This window comes from Carcharhinus amblyrhynchos, chromosome 8, assembly GCF_965287045.1.
Source record: "Carcharhinus amblyrhynchos chromosome 8, sCarAmb.v2.hapA, whole genome shotgun sequence".
NCBI lineage: Eukaryota > Metazoa > Chordata > Chondrichthyes > Carcharhiniformes > Carcharhinidae > Carcharhinus > Carcharhinus amblyrhynchos.
This window is the reverse complement of record NC_137331.1, coordinates 59,906,349-59,927,603: the sequence shown is the minus strand read 5'-3', so window position 1 is coordinate 59,927,603 and position 21,255 is coordinate 59,906,349. Positions and strand designations below refer to the sequence as shown.

The window sequence follows — 21,255 nt, the reverse complement described above, 5'->3', positions numbered from 1 at the left end:
TTTTAGTACTTTATAATTGTACCTTTTGATAAACTGATTGTATTCTCATAGATATGAGATAATGCAATAATTTTGAATCAACAAATATATTTAAGACTCAGATTCTATCAAGTTCCCCATGCTTCAGATCTACATGAAGTCCTGATAGGTGACACTTCAGGACATGAAGTAGCTTCCCAAACTAATCCAGGTTAATAGCCACTTTCTCTTGTATTTGACATGAAAAACAATAGCAAAATAAAGAATAGCAACAATTTACATATCTCACAAAAGTATGCTATTTTAGTAGAGAAATATTACTTTTCCAAACACCTTCCTCGATTTTTAATCACAGTCAGAGGAGCTTGAGGAGTGAGGATGTCTGTAAACCATCAGTGGGTGAAACATAAAACCACTTTTCGGTCTCATTGGTTTCCAGATAGAGTGACAACGAATGTTTTATTCATTCAGCCCGAGGTTTTATGATTGGAAAGCCAATCAAATAGCTGCTTGAACAAAATAGAGAACACAATCCCAGTGACCTGTTTACCTCTGCGCTGAGATCTGGAAGCAGCCGCTGGACCTTCGCTGCAGGTAGATGCTATACTGACAATCTCATTGTTTTGGTGTGCTGTAGCTCTTGCTGTAAATGTACTTCACAGATCGATGTATGAGAGTATTATAAATATAATGTCTGTGCGTAGCCGGAAAAATACACAACAAGCAGTTATTTGACCATCTGTTAGCTGCTGCTGACTGTCAGAGAGTTTGATTACATCAGTGGGACTCAAGGATGCTTTGAACATGTAAGGTTCAATTTGACAACTCAAGTTTGTGGAATTACTGAGTTTTATCTTGCAATGAAATGTGTGAGAATTCACTATGTGGCTATTACCCACTGTAGTGTTTTAAAAATACATTATACTAAAATGGATGTGTGCTAGAAAAATCGCAATTTCTTTCAAAAACATTGTAGTATCTCTGACACGTACGTGCCATGATTAAGTGCAGATATCTTTCATAGGAGTTGGCTCTTAGTATAAATAGTTCAATTTTTCAGAATTGTATTAGTTGCTTTAATAGTCCCAGGTACTCACATCAGCTCTCACCTTGCCATTAGCCAACTGTGAGGACTACTTTCTTTTCACCTGTTGGTAGACTAAGTGCTAGAAATACCAACGTGTAAGGTAATACTATGGATCTGTTCCCAGGTGAACTACCATTTCACATGACAAAGTCTAAGGTCACTTACCTCCAGCTTTTTCTTTATTGGACACTACCTTCTTGGTAAGCTCATGGCTCTTTCATGTTTCCTTTTGTTTTCTTCCCTGGTTTTGCAACTGTACTTTATATCTTCTTGATTTTGCTTTCCCATTGCTTTCTTCTGTGAAAGTTGAAATCCTTGGAGTTCCACAAGGTTGACTTGATGTTTTATCTGGGTTTCTATTATTTTTTGGTCAGTAAATAGTGTCACAGTGCTTATTCACCTTTATATAGTTTTTAGTATTCTTCGTTACTCAGTTCAATTTGTCTTTTAGTTGGGTTGCACTAATCAGCATTGGACGAAATCACGTTGTAAGTTTTTTTTATGTGAGCTGTATACTTAAGGAATGTCATTACTTGAGTTTCAACAGTTCAGTTTGTCCATTTATTTAGAACTGGCCCACCCATACAAATACTGCAACTACCAGAGCACATTGGTGCCTGGGAATTCTGCACAGAGTAACTCATCTTTTGACTCCCCAAAGCCTGTCCACCATCTACAAGGCACAAGCCAAGAGTGTGTGAAATGCCCTCCACTTGCATGGATTAGTGTAGCTCCAGCCACATTCAAGAAGTTTCACACCATCCAGGACAAAGCAACCCACTTGATTGGCACCCCATCCACCCACCTTAAACATCCACTTCCACCATCACCAATACACACTGGTAGCATTGGGGGCATACATAAATTTCAGGAAATTGCAAATGAGAAATACAAAGAGAGCAGGAAAGAGCTTAAACAGAGACTTAGGAGGGCAAAAAGGGGCCATGAAATGTCCTTGGCAACATTAAGGAGAATCCCAAGGCATTTTGTACGTATATAAGGAGAAAGAGGGTAGCTAAGGAAAGGGTAGGCCCACGCAAGGACAGTGAAGGAACTTTGTGTGTGGAGCCAGGTGAGGTGAATGAGGTCCTTAACAAGTGCATTTTATCAGTATTCACAAAGGAGAAGGATGTGGTGGATGGTGAGTATAGAAAGGAGGATGTTGACATTCTAGGACAAGTTGAGATAAAAAGGCAGGAGATATTGGATGTTTTGAAAAATATTAAGGTAGACAAACCCCAAGGCCAGATAGAGTCTAACCAGAATACTGAAAGAGGCAAGGGAAGAAATTGCTGAGGCCTTGGCCAAAATCTTTGTTTCTTTGTTAGTCACAGGCAAGATACCTGAGGATTGAAGAGTAGCTAACATTGTTCCTGTTTAAGGATGTTAGAAGAGACAACCTGGGAAATCATAAGCCCCTTTGGTTACACCAGTGGTGGGAAATTATTGGTGAAGATTCTTAGGGACAGGATGTACTCACATCTGGAAGAGAATAGCCTTATTAGCGATAGGCAGCACGGTTTTGTGAAGGGGAAGTCATGTCTCACAAACTTGATTGAGTTCTTTGGGGAAGTGATAAGAAAAATTGACCACAGCAGGACAGCATATGTTTAGTAAAGCCTTCGATAATGATCCTCATGGTGGGCTGATACAGAAGGGGAAGTCATATGGGATCTGAGGTGAGCTGGTAAAATGGATACAAAACTGGTTTGGGCATAGAAGTCATGATGTGGAGATGCTGGCGTTGGACTGTGGTAAACACAGTAAGAAGTCTGACAACACCAGATTTAAGTCCAACCAATTTATTTGATAGTAAACTCACAAGCTTTCGGGCAAACCCCGAGAGCTTGTGAGTTTACCATCAAATAAATTGGTTGGATTTAAACCTGGTGTTGTCAGACTTCTTATTGGGCATAGAAAGCTGAGAGTTGCAGTGCAAGGATACTTTTCCAACTGGAGATCTGTGACAAGCGTGTTCCACAAGGAGCAGTGCTGGGGCCTCTGCTGTTTGTAATGTATATAAATGATTTGGAGGAAAATGTAAGTGGTCTGATTAGTAAATTTGCAGATGGTACAAAAACTGGAGGAGTAGTGGATAATGAGGAGGATTGTCAGAGGATACAACAAGATATAAATCAGCTGGAATCTTGGGCCGAAAGATGGCAGATGGAATTTAATATGGTGCAATTTGGAAGGTCTACTACAGAAAGAAAGTATACAATAAATGGTAGAGCCCTTAGAAATATTAACATACAGAGAGATCTAGGTATGCAGATTCACAGTTTCTTGAAAGTGGCAACTCACGTGGACAAGGTGGTCAAGAAGGTATATGGCATGCTGGCCTTTATCGGTTGGAGTGTTGTGTACAGGAATTGGAAAATCACGCTGTACAAGGCTTTGGTTCGGCTGCATTTGGAGTATTGCATACAATTCTGGCCTACAAATCTGGAAGGATGTTGATGCATTGTAAAGGAGAGATTTACCAGGATGTTGCCTAGTTTGGAGGATATGGACTATGAAGAAAGGTTGAACAAACTTGGATTGTTTACATTTAAGCATCAGAGGATGAGGGGGGACCCGATAAAAGTTTACAAAATTATGACAGGCTTGGATAGAGTGGATAGTGGCAATTTTTTTTTCAAGGTTGAAGGATCGATTACCCAAGAGCATAGGTTGACAGTAAGAGAGGGAAAGTTTAAAAGAGATGTGAGGGGCAAGATTTTCACAGAGGGTGGTGAATGCCTGGAACGTGCTGCCAGAGGAGGTGATGGAAGCAGAGTCTATATCAATGTTCAAGACGCATCTGGATAGATACACGAATAGACAGAGAATAGAGGGATATGGATTGCTTAGAGGCAAGAAAACATTAGATTAAATAGGCATCTGTGTTGGCACAGACATGGTGAGCCATAGGGCCTGTTCCTGCGCTGTTTTGTTCTTTGTGTACCATACATAAAATACACTGTAACAACTAACCAATGCTCATTTGACAGCACCTTCCAAACCCATGACCTTTACCACCTAAAAGGACAAGGGAGCAGACACATGGGGACACTAGTAGCTGCAAGTTCTCTTTCAAGTTATGCACCATCCTGACTTGGAAATATACAGCCTTTCCTTCACTGTCACTTGGTCAAATTCCTGAAACTCTCTTCCTAACAGCATTGTAGATGCACCAACAACACATGGACTGCTATAGTTCAAGTATGGAGCACATCACCACCCTTTCAAGAGCAATTAGGGATGGGCAATAAATGCTGGCCAACCAGCAACACCCACATCCTGTGAACAAGTATAAAAAAAATCTTCAATTCTCAGTAGATTAACCGCAGCACATTTCCTGATAACAAAGGGAAGAAAGGCTCTCGGGCAATCAGAATTTACCTGGACAGAAGTTAAGTATTTGCTGTAAGCACAATGTCTGACTGTGTCTGTTATTTTTGACTTGTTTTGTGGGTTCACATAGATATTTCTTATCCTAGTGCAGCATTGCTGAAACCAAATTACCACCTCTTGAATTTACTGTGACTGTTTTTTTTCTTGCTGCCCCTAATATAAGTTTCTTTTATAGTTTTCAGTGGGGCAGCTTGATGAATTACTAGGCCTAACATGAGACAGACGTGCAGACTATTGCTATTGGTGCCATCAGCCAGTGACTTTGTGGGCAGTGTTCAGAAGTGAACTGTATATTTGGGGAGCCAGAGGGAATGTTAGGGTCATGGGACATGTTCAGGTACATAAACTGAGATTAGGCAATAAGTCCAGTCAGAAGGGAGTTGTTAAAGTGTAAGTGCTCAAGCCTGTGAGCCTGGCTTTATAGTGTTCATGCCATTGCACAAAAGATACCCCAATCTCGTAGTGCATTGGGAGACTCCCTACCTCCCCCCATGGATATTGGAAACCCTCCCCTCATCGGCAGCATGTTCCCCCTCCCCATCCCTGACACTGGTCGCTAACATCGGAGTATCAAGGCCTCCGATAATTCTGCTGTCCAGCCGCCGACATGCCCCCACATCAGGACCCCCCATCAAAGCCCCCACAGGCTCCACTCTAGCTCAGGCCCCACCTTCTCCCTGGCACACGGCAGTGCTCAACTGGCACCAACTGCCAAGTTCTACAATGGCCACTGCTGGTCACTACCAGTGCACCAGGTGGGCCCCACCAGGTGGGCACTGCCCGATGGGCACTGCCAAGCTATGCCCCTGACCAACAGGGGGGTTCACTGGCCTCCAAGCCTCTCAGTGTGACCATCACACCAAGTCCCTGCCTGTTAAAGCCAGTGGTGATTCTCGCTATTATCGCTCCATGCCCAAAAGTCAAAGAATTCCATCATTTGGGAGTTGAATGGGTAAAGCATAATTAAATACTACTTTAATTATGCTAATAGGTCTCACGCCCTTTCTTGGCGTGAACTGGTTGGCGCCATTAGAAAGAGGCTGGAGAATTGCAACCTGCATTTAAAGATACATTTCACTGAAGTGAAAACTTCAAGATTATCTCTATCTGTGTAAATACCTCTAATACCCCAGTTCTAGTAATTACTTGGAGATATAGAAAATAGGCAATTAAGCTACAAGATTGTAGGTGTAGTGTTCAATTATTCGATGTTCAATTATTTGAGTCTATTTTCTATTAAGGCTTACTGTGTTTGATTGGTTAAGGCTGGGTGTGGACTCAGAAGAGTGAACAAATGATAGAGCAGGAAGCTGGAACTGAAGCATGGAAGAGCCATTTTAAAATACTGTAATTAAAACCTGTTATACGTACATTGCATAAATCTGAGGAGTGAAACATATAACAGTAGGTTAAGGCATTGTGATACAACCATAAAAATAAAGTGTGCATAGATTACAGTTTCATGAGAACTCCAAGATTGTATTACGGTTTTTTGATATATTCTTTTTGCATTTTGTGTTATCCGAAGCGGAAATAAATACTCTTTTGGAGTAATTCTGGAATTTAGTGCCTAATGGAAGACCACTTGCTGCACCAAGAACTTGCATTTATATAATGCTGAAAAATTGTCTCAAGGTGCTTGCGAGGCAAAAGGGGAAAAATGGACTTTAAACCAAATAAGATCATTTTAAAAGGGTGGCCAAAATCTTGAATAAAGAGATGGGTTTTACACAGGTTCTTGAAAGTGGGGAGGTTGTAGGACTAGAAGAGAGTATTAAGGAATGAACAGTAAATGCCTTGCCAGTGTTTTCCACATCACACAATTGATTAAAAAACATCACGGAGGTGGGGAGTGATGAGGCTTCAAAAGGATTAAAACATGACAGTTTTAAGTTTGATCAGCTGGAAGACCAGATGCTAATGTAGGTCAGCACTGTCAGGGATGTTAGATTAATTTAACATAAGAACATAAGAAATAGGAGCAGGAGTAGGCCATCTAGCCCTTTGAGCCTGTCCTGCCATTCAATAAGATCATGGCTGATCTGAAGTGAATCAGTTCCACTTTACTGCTTTCTCCCCATAATCCTTAATTCCCTTGTCTATCAGAAATCTATCTACCCGTGACTTAAATATATTCAACGAGGCAGCCTCCACCACTTCAATGGGCAGAGAATTCCAAAGACTCACCACCCTTTGAGTGAAGAAGTTCCTCCTCAACTCCATTCTAAACTGTTCCCCCCCCCCCTTATTTTGAGGCTATGCTCTGTAGTTCTGCTGTCCTTTCTAAGTGGGAAGAATCTCTACCCTATCTAGCCCCTTCATTATCTTGTAAGTCTCTATAAGATCCCCCCTCAGCCTTCTAAACTCTAACGAGTACAGACCCAGTCTATTCAATCTCTCTTCATAAGTTAACCCCCTCATCTCCGGCATCAGCCTGGTGAACCTTCTCTGTACTCCCTCCAGGGCTAATCTATCCTTTGGCAAATACAGGGACAAAAACTGCACACAGTACTCCAGTTGCAGCCTCACCAGTACCCTGTACAGTTGCAGCAAGACCTCCCTGCTTTTATATTCTATCCCCCTCACTATAAAGGCCAACATTCCATTCGCCTTCTTGATCACCTGCTGCACCTGCAGACTGGGTTTTTGCGATTCGTGCACAAGGGCCCCCAGGTCCCTCTGCACTGTAGCATGCTGCAGCTATTCACCCTTTAAATAATAATCCCTCCTACTGTTATTTCTACCAAAGTGGATAACCTCACATTGGCTAACGTTATACTCCACCTGCCAGGTCCTCGCCCACTCACTGAGTCTATCCAGATCTCTCTGCAGACTTTCCGTGCCCTCCACGCAATTTGCTTGTCCACTCATCTTCATGTCATCAGCAAATTTTGTTACCCTACACTCAGCCCCCTCCTCCAGATCATCTATGTAAATGGTAAACAGTTGAGGCCCCAGCACCGATCCCTGCAGCACTCCACTAGTCACCAACTGCCAACCAGAAAAGCACCCATTGATTCCAACTCTCTGCTTCCTGTTAGATAACCAATCCTCAATCCACGCTAACACCTTACCCCCAACTCCATGCACCCTAACCTTCTGCAGCAACCTTTTGTGAGGCACCTTATCAAAATCTTCAGGAAATCTAAAAATACCACATCCACCCATTCCCCTCTGTCTACCGCACTAGTCACATCTTCATAGAAATCTAATAAATTCATTAAACACAACTTCCTCTTCACGAATCCATGCTGCATCTGCTTGATCAAACCGTTCTTTTCTAGGTGTCTTGCTATTTCTTCTTTGATGATGGATTCTAGCATTTTTCCAACTACGGATGTTAAGCTAACCGGCCTATAATTCCCTGCCTTTTGTCTGCTACCTTTTTTAAACAGCAGCGTAACATTAGCTGTTTTCCAATCTTCTGGCACTTCCCCAGAGTCCAGCGAATTTTGATAAATAATTACTAAGGCATCTGCTATTACTTCTGCCATTTCTTTCAGAATCCTGGGATGCATTTCATCCGGTCCCGGGGACTTGACTACCTTCAGTCCCGTTAGTCTATCAAGCACTACCTCTTTAGTGACAGTAATTGCATTAAGGACCTCATCTCCTACCATCCTTCTATCTTTAGTATTCGGCAAGCTATTTGTGTCCTCCTCCATGAAGACCAACACAAAAAACTTTAAAGTCTCAGCCATTTTCTCATTACCCACCGCTAAATCCCCCCTCTTGTCCTCCAAGGGTCCAACATTCACTCTAGCCAGTCTCCTCCTCTTTATATATTTGTAAAAACTTTTACTATCATTTTTTATATTTAGAGCTAGTTCAGCTTCATACTCTATCTTTTCTTTCTTTATCACTTTCTTCATCATTCTTTGTTTTTTAAATCTTTCCCAATCTTCTAATTGCCCACTATTTTTAGCCGCTCTGAACGCATCGGCTTTTAATTTAATACTCCTTTATTTCCTTTGATAACCACGGCTGGTTATCCCTTTTCTTACAGTCCTTCTTTACCACTGGAATATATTTCTGCTGAGTACCAAAAAAGATCTCCTTAAAAATCGTCCACTGTTCCTCAGCTGTCCTACCAACCAATCTGCACCCCCAATCTACATTAGCCAATTCTGCCCTCATCTTAACATACTCCCCTCTGCTCAAACAGAGGACACAGGTTCGGGACCCTACTTTCTCATCCTCCATCTGCATCAGAAATTCAACCATACTATGATCACTCGTCCCAAAAGGACCCCTCACAAGAAGATCCCTAATTCTACCTGCCTCGTTACACAGTACCAGATCTAAGATAACTCGCTCCCTCATAGGTTCCGTTACATACTATTCAAGGAAACTATCCCGACAGCATTCCAAGAACTCTTCCTCAAGCCCACCGTGTCCGACTTGAGTCAACCAATCAATATGCAGATTAAAATCCCCCATAATTATCGCCGTTCCGTTTCTGCACGCATCAATTATTTGCTTGTTTATAGCCCGCCCCACCTCAAAGTTATTATTTGGGAGCCTATAGACCACACCTACCAGCGACTTGCTCCCCTTACTATTCCCTATCTCCACTCACAACAATTCCACGTTTTGCTCTTTGGAGCCTACATCTTCTCTTACTATTGCCCTGATATTATCCTTTATTAACAGAGCTACCCCACCTCCTTTTTCCTCCTGTCTTCCTTCCTAAATGTCTGATACCCCTGGATATTAAATTCCCAGTCCTGGTCACCCTGCAACCACGTTTCTGTAATGGCCACTAGATCATACCGATTTGTGCCATCAGCTCATTCACTTTGTTTTGAATGCTTTGTGAATTCAGGTGAAGTGTCTTTATACCAGCCTTTATCTGCACCTTATTTGTAGAAACGCTACTAACCTCTCTCCTGCCCCCTACTCCTTTAATTAGTGGAACATCCTCAACATTAACCTGCACTTGTACCCTCTCCTTTACTTTAGATTTTGTAATTTCCCCCACTCCTGCACCCTCCCCCCCCCCCCCCTACTAATTAGTTTAAAGCCCTATCTACAGTCCTAGTTATACGATTCGCCAGGACTCTGGTCCCAGCATGATTCAGGCAAAGACCATCCCATATGAACAGGTCCCATCTTCCCCAATACTGGTGCCAATGCCCCATAAATTCAAACCCATTCCTCTCACATCAATCCTTGAGCCACGCATTCACCTCCTTAATCCTATTTACCCTACGCCAATTCGCACGTGGTTCAGGTAGTAATCCACAGATAACTACCTTGTTGGTTCTGCTTTTTAATTTGGTTCCCAGATTTTCATACTCCCTCTGCAGATCCTTCGTTCCTATTTTGCCTATGTCGTTGGCACCTACATGAACCACGATGACCGGATTCTTACCCTGCCACTCCAGGTTCCTCTGCAGCCAGATGAGACATCCTGGACCCCAGTACCAGGCAGGCAACACAACCTTCAGGATTCTTTATCCTTGTCACAAAGAACAGCGTCTATGCCCCTAACTACACTATCCCCAATTACCCCTACATTCCTCTTTATTTCTTCCACTTTGACCTCTCCCTGCACCACTGTACTGTGGGCAGTTTGCTCATCCACCTTGCTGTCCTCGTTCTTGTCCACACTGGGGGCAAGAATCTCAAACCTGTTGTGCAGATTCAGGAGCTGAGACTTTCGGGTCTCCCCCTCCTTCCTCCCACTCCCCTCCTTCCTCCCCCCACTCCCCTCCTTCCCCTCAGCTACCCCTCTTGTTCCTGACCATCAGAGTTTGTCAGTTTAGGGGGTGTGACTTTCTCTTGTAACACATTATCCAGGTTACACGCCCCTTCGCTGATTTGCCTAGTGTGAAATCTGCACAGTTTTGGATATTTGGAGGCAAGAGAGGAATACACAGACAGGAAGCAGTGATGCCATGGAGGGATTATAATTAAGGACCTGGAGCTCATGTAGGTCAGTGAGCATGGGACGAATAGATAAATGCGACTTGATAAGAGGTAGGATCTGTGCAACAGAGCTTTGAAAGGGCTCAAGTTTATTGAGGTTGGAAAATGGAGAACATTAGATATTTAAGCTTATGAGTTACATTAGCATGGATTATAGCTTCAGCAGCAGATAAAACGAGGCAGGGGTAGAAGCAGCCTAGGTTATGGAATTGGAAATAGGTCAATTTTAATGATGGTGGTACACGTGGTCAGAAGAACATCTTGAGGTCAAATATGACACCAAGATTATAAATGTTCTGGTACAACCTCGGTGACTTGAGAGAGGGATTGAATCAATAGCCAGGAAATGGAATTTGTGATGGGGATGACACTGGCTTTGGTCTTCCAAATGGATGAAATCTGTGGTCATCCAGCACTGGATATTGGACAAGCAGTCGCAAATCATGGACCTAGAGAGATAGCGAGGTGTTGGATGTCATCAGTGTAGGGGACTGGACAAATCTAATCATTCTTCCACATTCAACTCTCCGTAAAGTTGAGCTTATTCAAAACACTGCTGCCCATTTCTTAACTCACACCATTCACTCCATCACCTATACATGGCCTCATCCATCCCTATCTCTGTAATCTCTTTCAGCTGCAAAACCCTTCGCTATCCAAACTCTTGGAACTCTGACCTCTTGAGCATCTCCAATTTTTGTCCTCTACCATTGGTATCTGTGCTTTCAGCTGCCAATACCTTAAGCTTTGTGATTTTCTCGCTAAATTCTTTTACCTCACTACTTTTCTTTTCTCTTTTAAGATGCTCTTTAAAACCAACCTCTTCAACCAAGCTTTTGATAATCTGCCCTCATAATGTAGCTCAGTGTCAGAAAGGGAGGTGGCTTGTAGAAGGTATAAGGGTGGATATTTTTGAGGAAGGGATAGGTGATGACAGTTTTGAAAGGAGTGAGACAATACATGGAGAGAACAAAACCTGTTAACAATTGTAGCTAACCGGTGGGGGGGGGGGGCCCGGCGGAAAATGTGTTGAGTAGTCAGTAGTTAGTGAGAATAGGGTTGAAGGACATGGGTCTCATGGACAGATTGAGCTTAGACAGGACCTGAGGTGAGATAGCACTGAAACTAGAGAAAAATACAATTCAGGACACGTAGTAGATGAGTATGGGGGAAGTTTGGCCTTATGGATTGGTGGATGGGAAGGATATGGTAGGTGGAGGCAGCCGAATGAATGATCGCAGTAGTTGTAACATAAATGCTCTTTGCACTTGCTGGAGATGAGAATGGAGGAAGCAGGAGAAAGTTGGGGGGTTTCAGAAGACAGTACGCAAACAAAAGAAGCTGGAATGATCATGGAAGGATGAGGTGTTTCAGCGAAGGAGACCAGGACCTATCCAGTCTGATCTAATGGTGAATGTTTATGGTGAGCAATTGGTTTAGCCATTCAAGTGTGTAGTCTTTGGACTCGGGAGCAGATATGAGGGCATGTCAGGATGAATGGTCAAGGTGTGAGAGAGTAATGGGTTTAGAGGGCATCAAACATGAGTGTGAGGACGATTGAGCAGAGTGGGCATCAAACATGAGTGTGAAGGAGCATTTGCAGAGTGATAGCTGCAGAAATGTCATGGCAAATTGAGGACCAAAGGTCAGACAGCCTGGTGCTGGTTTGAAATGATCCTAAAGCACATTCTTGTTACATCTCTCATTCCAGGATAAATTCAAACTCTAAGAAGTAAAAGGTTAATGTTTCAAACTGCCAAGTCTTCTAGCCTCAACCCAGCTCCCACAAACTTTGAGATAGATTGCCAGTATATCAATTAATACACACCACTTTTCTGTGAACTTGCAATCACTTACACAATTACGTTAAGAAATAAAAGTTATGTCAGACTTGAATGTGGGCAGAAAATAGCAACTTAAAATAAGTTTATTAGTGTCACAAGTAGGCTTACATCAACACAGCAATAAAGTTACAATGAAAATCCCCTAATCACCACATTCTGGTGCCTGTTCGGGTACACTGAGGGAGAATTTAGCATGGCCAATGCACCTAACCAGCATGTCTTTCGATTGTGGGAGGAAATTCACGCAGACACGGGAAGAACATGCAGACTCCGCACAGACAGCGACCCAAGCCAGGAATCGAACCTAGCTCCCTGGCGCTATGAGGCATCAGTGCTAAGCACTGTGACGCCCTCTGGGATTTGCACCCACTTTTGGAAATGAATGGATTGTGTTCAACTTCACCCATCTGTCCAATAATGTACAGTAGTCATGGAGAGCCATGACGAAACATTAAACAGAAAAGTTTTGGAGTTGGCTTTCAGGATCTTTATCATTGTGGGAATGTGCTTCCATGAGAATAGGGTAAACCTGTAAGATGATAAATAGGCCTTGTAGTAAGTAGAACACCTGTAAAGTCACGCCATCCAAATTGTGTTTTTTACTTTAAAAAATGCAAATTTTAAAAAAATGTTTTGGACATTAGGTGATATAACAGCAACTAGAATCATGCAAAAACTTAATGGTTTTGTATATAGTGCTCTTGGCACTGATTTAGAAGGTTAGGGTTTCGGGCCCTCCCCCTACCACCTCCCCCACACCCCCCCCCCCCCCCCCCCCCCCCCCCCAAGCATGGTGTGCACAGAAATATAGGCTGGCACTCCAATTTGGTACCTGAGGACTTCTGAGCTCATGTTAAACTTAAACACCCATCTTCCCATTCAGTTGGGCACCAAAAGTCTTGTGGAATTATTTGAGAAGAGGTGGGAAGCTCTTGCTGATTAATGCTCAACAACAACATCACGAAAATAGATTGTCTGATCATTGTCAAGTTGTTGTTTATGAAACCTTGCGTGTTAGTTGCCTGTTGCCAACTAACTCACAATACTTCAAAGGTACTTAATTAAAACACTTTGAACCTAATAACAAACAAATATGAGCAGGGATTGGCCATTTGACCCCTTGATGATTCACTCCCTTGTCAATCAAAAACCTGTCTAACTCATTCTTGAATATGTTCAATGACTGGTCTCCACTGATCTCTGGGGTAGAGAACTCCAAAGATTAACAACCCTCTGAGAGAAGAAACTGCTCCTCATCTGCATATTAAATTGAAGAACCTTAATTCTGAAACTGTCTCCCCTAGTTATGGATTCACCTAGAGGGGAAACATCCTCTCTGCATCTATTCTGTCAAGCCCCTCAGAATCTGACATTCATCAATAAAATCACCACTCATTCTTCCAAACTGTGGTGAGTATAGGCCCAACTTGCTCTACCTTTCTTCATAAGACAACCCTTTTTATCTCAAGAATCAGCTCAGTAACCTTGCTCTGAACTGCTACAAATAGAAGTACATCTCTCCTTAAATAAGACCAAAACTGTATGCAATAGGTGCGGTCTCATCCGCATGAATAGTTCTTGAAGACTTTACTCTTTATACTGCCCCACCCTTGTAAAAAAGGCTAACATTCCAATCGCTCTCCTAACTTTTGCTATAACTTGCATGTTAACGTTTTATGATTCAGGTACATGTACACCCAGATCTCTCTGTAGAATTCTGCAGTTTCTCAATTTAAATAATATTCTGCTTTTCAATTCTTCCTACCAAAGAGGACTACCACACATTTTTCCACATTTTTACTCCATCTGTCTGTTTTTGCTCACCTATCTATATCCACTTGCAGACTTTTTGTAAGCTCCTTACAACTATTTTTCTATCATCAGCAAATTTGACTATAATACACTCAGTCTCTACATCCAAGTCATCATTAAATTGTAAATAGTTGAGGCCCCAGCACTAATGCCTTTTGAAAAGCCAAATACACTACATCTACAAGTTCCTCTTTATCCTCCCTGCTTGTTATATTCACAAATAATACTAATAAATTTGTCTAACACAATTTTCCTTCCATAAAACCATGTTGACTCTGCTTGATTGTGTTATGATTTTCTAAATGCTCTTCTACAGCTTCCGTAGTAGTGGGTTCCAACATTTTCCCAATGACAGATGTTAGGCTAACTGGCCAATAGTTTCCTGTTTTTTGTCTCCCTCCTTTTTTGATTAGGGGCATTACATTTGTAGTTTTCCAGTTGACTGGGACCTTTCCAGACTCTCGGGAGTTTTGGAAGATTACAACCAAAACATTCATTATCTCTACAGCCACATCTTGTGAAACTCCAGGATAAAGATCATCAGATCCTAGGGACTTGTCAACCTTTAATGCCATTAATTTTCCTGGTACTTCCTCTCTAGAGATTCTGATTTTCTTCATTTCCTCCCTCTCTTTTGGCCCTTCATTTTCAAATATTTTCAACACGCTTTTACTGTCTTCTATTGTCAAGACATATATAATATGTCTTGACAATATAATATGTTCAAAGTCTCTTCATTCCCTATGTTTCTTATTAATAATTCCCACATTTCATCTTCTAAGGGACCAAAGTTTACTTCAGGTTATTTGATTCCATTTTATATATTTGTAGAAGCTTTTACTGCTCATTTTTATATTTCTTGCTAGTTTATTTTCATATTTAAATTCCTCCCTCTATGTTTTTAGTCATTCTTTGCTGATTTCTAAAATGTTCCCAGTCTTTTGACTTATTAATCTTAGCAACATGTTACACTTCTTCTGTCAATTTGAGACCATCCTTAACTTCCTCAGTTAGCCACGAATGGTTCATCCTTCTGGTAGAGTCTTTTTCTCAATGGAATATATCTTTGTTGAGCATTATGAAGTATGTCCTTAAATGTCTCCCATATCTATCATATGACATTTTAACACATTTAACCTCTTTGTGACAAACTAAAGATGGAAAGGTTCAGTATAAATGCAAGTTCTTCTCTCTGCACCATTAGTGACTTTTTTGAGGATTCCAAGTCTTCTGTTACATTTTCAGTCTTTTTTTTTACCTCGGTGCACATCAGATGTGATTCTCAAACTCCAGAATTACATTTTTGTAAATGAAGAAACTTTTCAACCATTTAGAGGAAGTGGTGAGCAACAGTCTCATTTTCAGTCTCATGATCCATGAGATGTGTGTGCTCACAAACAACTCTTTAATCAGATTTGATATAAGCAGCAAAAATAAAGCAGTAAACCTGAAGATTGGGAACGTATTAGCGTGCATCGAAAGGAGACAAAGGAAACCGATGAAAAAAGGTAGAATGGAATATGAATGTAAACTAGTGAGAGAATAAAACACACACACTGTAAAAGCTTCTGCACATTGTCACGAACCACGCTGATGTTATCTGCGAGGTTACCTTAATGTGAGACATCAGTTTGTGGTAGTGCATATTGTTATTTATAAGTGGTGTGAGGAGTCACATGAAACCACTGTGAGAACGGGGCAGCACGGTTCCAGTGTACCAATTACTAAATGCTATTTGTTAGATGAAAGAAAAGGCAAATATGAAAGAACAGGACACATAAACACTTGAGTAATATACACACATACAGTTTTCTCTAGAAATTACCCCTTCTTCCAAACTATATTCCTGATACTTAAACTTAGTAAGACTTCACTGTTCCCCAAGCAACATCCACCTTAAACATATCTACAAGTTAAATCCAGTTTATAGTTAGCACATACTACCAGGAAGATGATCCAGACTGGGGATAATCATATCCAGAGTCAGTGAAGATAGATAAACTGCCTCTATGAAGGTTTCTGCATTAACTTAGCTGCAAAACTTTATAAAGGACCTCTGCTGTTGGCTGGCTTGCTGGTAGATGTTACCCTGACCTTCCTGAGATGTTAAACGTGGCTTGCAGTAAAATGTTTAAAACTGGCCTCTGCCTCTGCACGAGTTGACAGTTTTACCCCAGCTCTCTTTGAATTTGCTCATTGTATATTGGGCCGTCTGTCTGTCCTACATTCCTGACTCCCAAAAATTAGCACCTATACGCCTTCCCAACCTTTCAGACATTTCGGTGAACAGCTACCTGATAATACGGTCCTTTACATCTGATTTTATTTAATTGTCTGCTCATCTCATTACTAGGAAAAAGAAGCATCTCATCAGCCACTTTGAATGTGGGCTGCTGGCAGGTTGTCCCTTGTTGCTAGATAGACCACATCCCATCATTTGACACAATGGCAAGTGGTTAGCTCTGCTGTCTCACAGTGCCAGGGAACCACGTTCGATTCCCGACCTGGGTCACTGTCTATGCGGAGTCTGCACATCCTCCTCCTGTCTGCACGGGTTTCCTCCAGATGCTCCAGTTTCATCCTACTGTCCGAAAGACGTGTTGGTTAGGTGCATTGGCCATGTTAAATTCTGCATCAGTGTTCCCGAACAGGCACCACAATGTAGTGACTAGGGGATTTTCACAGTAACTTCATTGCCATGTTAATGTATGCCTACTTGTGACACTAATAAGGAAACTTTAAACTTAATTTTGGGCCTTGTTGTTAGTGGATAAATCCATAACAATCTATATGAAAGCAAAAGGTTAGCAAGGGCAAATGTGAGTCTATCACAGACAGGAATAGGAAAATTTATAATTGGTCACAGGGAGATGGCAAAAAGTTATAAAATTACTTTGGCCTGAACTTTTCAGATGGTGGGACCCACCAACTCCAACAGGCCTGCTATCATTTTACACTCAAACAAGCATTGATTTGCAGCAAGCGGCACTTCCGTCAGCATTTGGAATGATGTCCCACCTTGGAGAGCTGGACAATCAGATTGGCCGACAGTTCTCCAGCCCATTTAGGCCCAACACGACAGTGACCAGAAGAGGTACTGCAGCTCTGTGCCTGGGACTAACAGCAGGGAGTCAGAGTAAAGGTATATGACAGGGCTCCTGGAGAGGGGAGGGTAAAGAATGCCTGGGAGGTGGGAAGTATGGAATGGGGAGTCACAAGGATGGGGGCGGGGGGGGCAATTGGGTAAACGGGGATAAGCTGGTGAGCGGGTCGAGGAGGGAGGTCCAGAGGTATCTGGTCTGCAACGGGAGGGATCCTCCAGTCAGAATGGGGCTTCTGATGGAGGCATCCCTCCATGACCCCCCCACCAACCCCCTTCCCCCCCCCCGCTCCCCACCTTCCTGCCTGAGATTGAGGACGATGAATTTTTCTATTTCCCAACCTGTGTTACCCATAACCCAGCAGCCTCAAAATTGAGGCTGAAGTGGTCATATATGAGCCTAAGTGGGACAAAGGCAGGTCTCCTGTCCAAGGCTCTGCCTCCCCAGCATAAGCTTGTGAATGAGTCAGAACTAGTGGGATTGGGGAGGGAATTCCATCCATCCAATTTCACACTCCTGCTTCAAAACCACCCCTGGAGAGTGTAAAGTTCAGGCCTTTCTGTCTGCCTTCATGGAGGAAGTTACAAGAAATCGCTCAGAAATAATAGCAAAGCAAGATATTGGACAGAATGAGGAACTGAAGGAAATTAATATTTAGTAAAAAAAAGGATTGGAGAAATTAATGGGACTGAAAGTTGATAAATCTCTCAGACCTGGCAATCTACATCCCAAAGTGTTAGAAACAGTAGCTATGGAGATAATGAATACAATGGTGGTCATCTTTCAAAATCCCACAGTTTCTGGAATGATGCCTGCTGAGTGGGAGGCTGCAAATGTAATTTAACTGTTTGGGAAAGGAGAAAAAGAGAAAACAGAAAATTATAGACCTGTTAATCTGATCACAATTGTAGGGAAAATAATAGAATCTATTAGAACAGCTGAGATAATTAGAAATTAATGATCTGATAGAGTCAACATGGATTTATGAACCTCGTTGGGGTTTTTTGAAGATGTAACTAGCAGTATTGATAAGCGGGACCCAGTGGATGTAGTGGAATTAGATTTTCAGAAGGCTTTTGATTAGGTCCCATCCAGGAAGTTAGTAAACAAAATTAGGATTCATGACATAGGGGTAATAGTCTGACATTGATTGACGATTGGTTAATGGACAGAAAACAGAGTGTAGGAATAAGTGTGTCATTCTCAGAATGGCAGGCTGTGACTAGTGGGGTACCACAAGGAACTGTGTTTGGAGCCCCAGCTATTCACAATATATATCAATGATTTGGATGTGGGAACCAAGTATAATATTTTCAAGTTTCTGGAAACTAAAGTAGGAATGTGAGTGGTGAGAAGGATGTAAAGAGGGTTCAAGGAGATTTGGATAGGCTGTGAGTCGGCAAGAGCCTAGCAGATATATGTGGATACGTATGAGGCTAATCACTTTGTAAGAGGAATGGAAGTGGAGAGTACTTCATAAATGGTGAGAGATTGGGAAATGTTGATGTCTAAATTATAGAATTAAATGTATATTGTAGAAAGGATATTATTAAATAGAAAGAATGCAGAAAAGATTTACTAGGATGCTACCGGGACTTGACAGTTTGAGTTATAAGGAGAGGCTGGATAGACTAGGACTTTTTTCTTTGGAGTGTAGGACATTGAGGGGTGATCTTATGGAGGTCAATGTAATAATGAGGGGCATAGATCAGCTAGATAGTCAACATCTTTTCCCAAAGTTAGGGGAATCTAAAACTAGAGGGCATAGGTTTAAGGTGAGAGGGAAGAGATATAAAAGGGTTCCGAGGGGCTACCTTTTCACTCAGAGGGTGGTGAGTGTCTGGAACAAGCTGCCAGAGATAATAGTAGAGTTGGATACAATTTTGTCTTTTAAAAAGTGTTTAGACAGGTAAATGGGTAAAATGGGTATAGAGGGATATGGTCAAATGGGTAGTTGGGACTAGCTTAGCGGTTAAAAAAAGGAACAAGTTGGGCAGAAGGGCCTGTTTCCATGCCGAAAACTTCTATGACTCAAATGGACCAGGACATTCTTGTTAATAAGTCACCGAAATTAAGTAGACAAATGGTATGTTCACCTTTATCACAAGAGGATTTGAGCAGAGGAGTAAAGGTGTCTTGCTTCATCTGTATAGAACCCTGATAGATTGTACCTGGAATATTGTGTATAATTTTGGTCCTGTTACTTTAGGAAGGATGTAGTTGCCTTAAAGGAGTACAGCAGAGGTCCACCAGACTGATTCCCTGTGAGGCAGGACTGTCCTATGAGGAGAGATTGAGGACACTGGGTTTGCATTCTCTGGAGTTTGGAAAAAGTAGAGGTAATCTCATTGAAACTGACAAAATTCTTAAAGGACTGTAGACAGGGTCGATACAGAAAGAACATTTCCCCTGGCTGGAGGTTAGTACCAGGGGACACAGTCTTAGAATAAGGGTCAGGCTGTTTAAAACTGAGATGAGGAAGTATTTCATCACTCAGAAGGTAATGAGTCTTTGGAATTCTGTGCCCCAGAGAGTTGTAGAAGCTGAGTCATTGAGTATATTCAAGACAGACATTGATAGATTTCTGGAAACTAATCACAATCAAGGGGCTTGTGTGGTAAAGTGGACTTGAGGTAGATGATCAGCCATATTCTAGTTCAATGCAAAAGTAGACTCAAGGGGCTAAATGGCCTGCTCCTGTGTTCCTGCCCGGCAGTGTGGCTTCTGTGGAAAATAGTGGTTTGAATCATTCATGACAGTTCAACTTTCAGAGCATTCAATCCAACTCTCCCTGACTTTAAAAGGTATTGTACAGAACAATGCCAAGTCTATGTTTCTCCAGTATTGCTGCAGTTCTGACGCTGAAACTTTGCCGGGAAATGCAATGGAAATCCCGGTTACACGCTCATGATTTTCTGATTGCATGTCAATAGTGGGAGCAGTTCTACAGGAAATTCCTGGTTTAAGAGAACACTGATGCCCTCTGGTGGACCAGAACTTTACAGCATACAGGGAGCAGCAGCAGGCCACTAGGAACATTGCATTCCACTGCTCCGACAGAACTATCCAACTTGTTTACTGTTTTTCCCAAACTCTTAAATTCTTTTTCAAATCGGAAAATACCATCCTCAACTGGAAACACATCCAATGCCATATTAGTGCTGTAATAACTCTGGTTCACCAGTTAGGTAAATAACAGCTATATGCTAATATGCTAGAGCATTTTGAGATCAAGAAAGAAGTGATGTTGAGTCTCTTGAAGAGCATTAAGGTAGATAAGTCCCCAGGACCTGATGGGATCTATCCCAGGTTGCTGAAAGAGTCAAGAGAGGAGGTTGCTGAGGCCCTAACAAAGATCTCTGTACCCTCGCTAGCTACTGGGTGAGATCCCGGAGGACTGGTGAGTAGCTAAAGTTGTTCCACTGTTCAAAAAAGGAAAAAGAGATAATCCAGGGAATTATAGACCAGTGAATCTCACATTGGTAGTTGGGAAACCATTTGAGAGGATTCTTAGGGATAGGATTTATGCACATTTGGAAAAGCATGGTCTAATTAGTGAAAGTCAGCATGGCCTTGTGCAGGGCAGGTCATGTCTTACTAATTTGATTGATTTTTTTTTGAAGAGGTGACAAAGGTGATCAATGGGGGTAGAAAAGTGGATGTTGTCTATATGGATTTTAGTGAGGCTTTTGACAAGGTCCCTCATGATAGGCTCATCCAGAAGACTCAGACGCATGGGATTGATGGTGACTTGGCCACTTGGATTCAGAATTGGCTTGCCCATTGAAGTCAGAGAGTAATGGTGGAAGGATGTTTTTCTGGATAGAGGTCCGTGACTAGTGGTGTTCCACTGGAGCCACACTGGGCCCTCTGCTGTTTATGATATATATAAATGACTTGGATGAAATCATAGATGGGTGTGTTAGTAAGTTTGCAGATGCCACAAAGATAGTTGCAGTTGTGAATAGTGTAGAAGGTTGTCAAAGGATACAGCAGGATATAGATCAGCTGCAGATATGGCAGACAAATGACCGATGGAGTTTAATCCGAGTAAATGTGGGGTGCTCTCTTTGGGAGATCAAATGTAAAGGGTAAGTATACAGTT

The 21,255-nt window shown here is 42.0% G+C and overlaps 1 protein-coding gene across 8 annotated transcripts in view; it reads left to right on the top strand.

The window, feature by feature from the left end:
* The window catches only part of dnajc5b (DnaJ (Hsp40) homolog, subfamily C, member 5 beta), a 125,636-nt gene that overhangs the window by 64,001 nt on the left and 40,380 nt on the right, over positions 1-21,255 (top strand). For 4 of the 8 annotated variants that reach the window (XM_080194154.1, XM_080194150.1, XM_080194152.1 and 1 more), the window contains one exon: positions 419-573. The exons of 3 other annotated variants lie outside the window; for them this stretch is intronic. The gene's annotated coding sequence lies outside the window, so the exon portion shown is untranslated. The remainder of the gene's footprint in view (positions 1-418; positions 574-21,255) is intronic. One more of the 8 variants, XM_080194153.1, reaches the window with a different exon arrangement.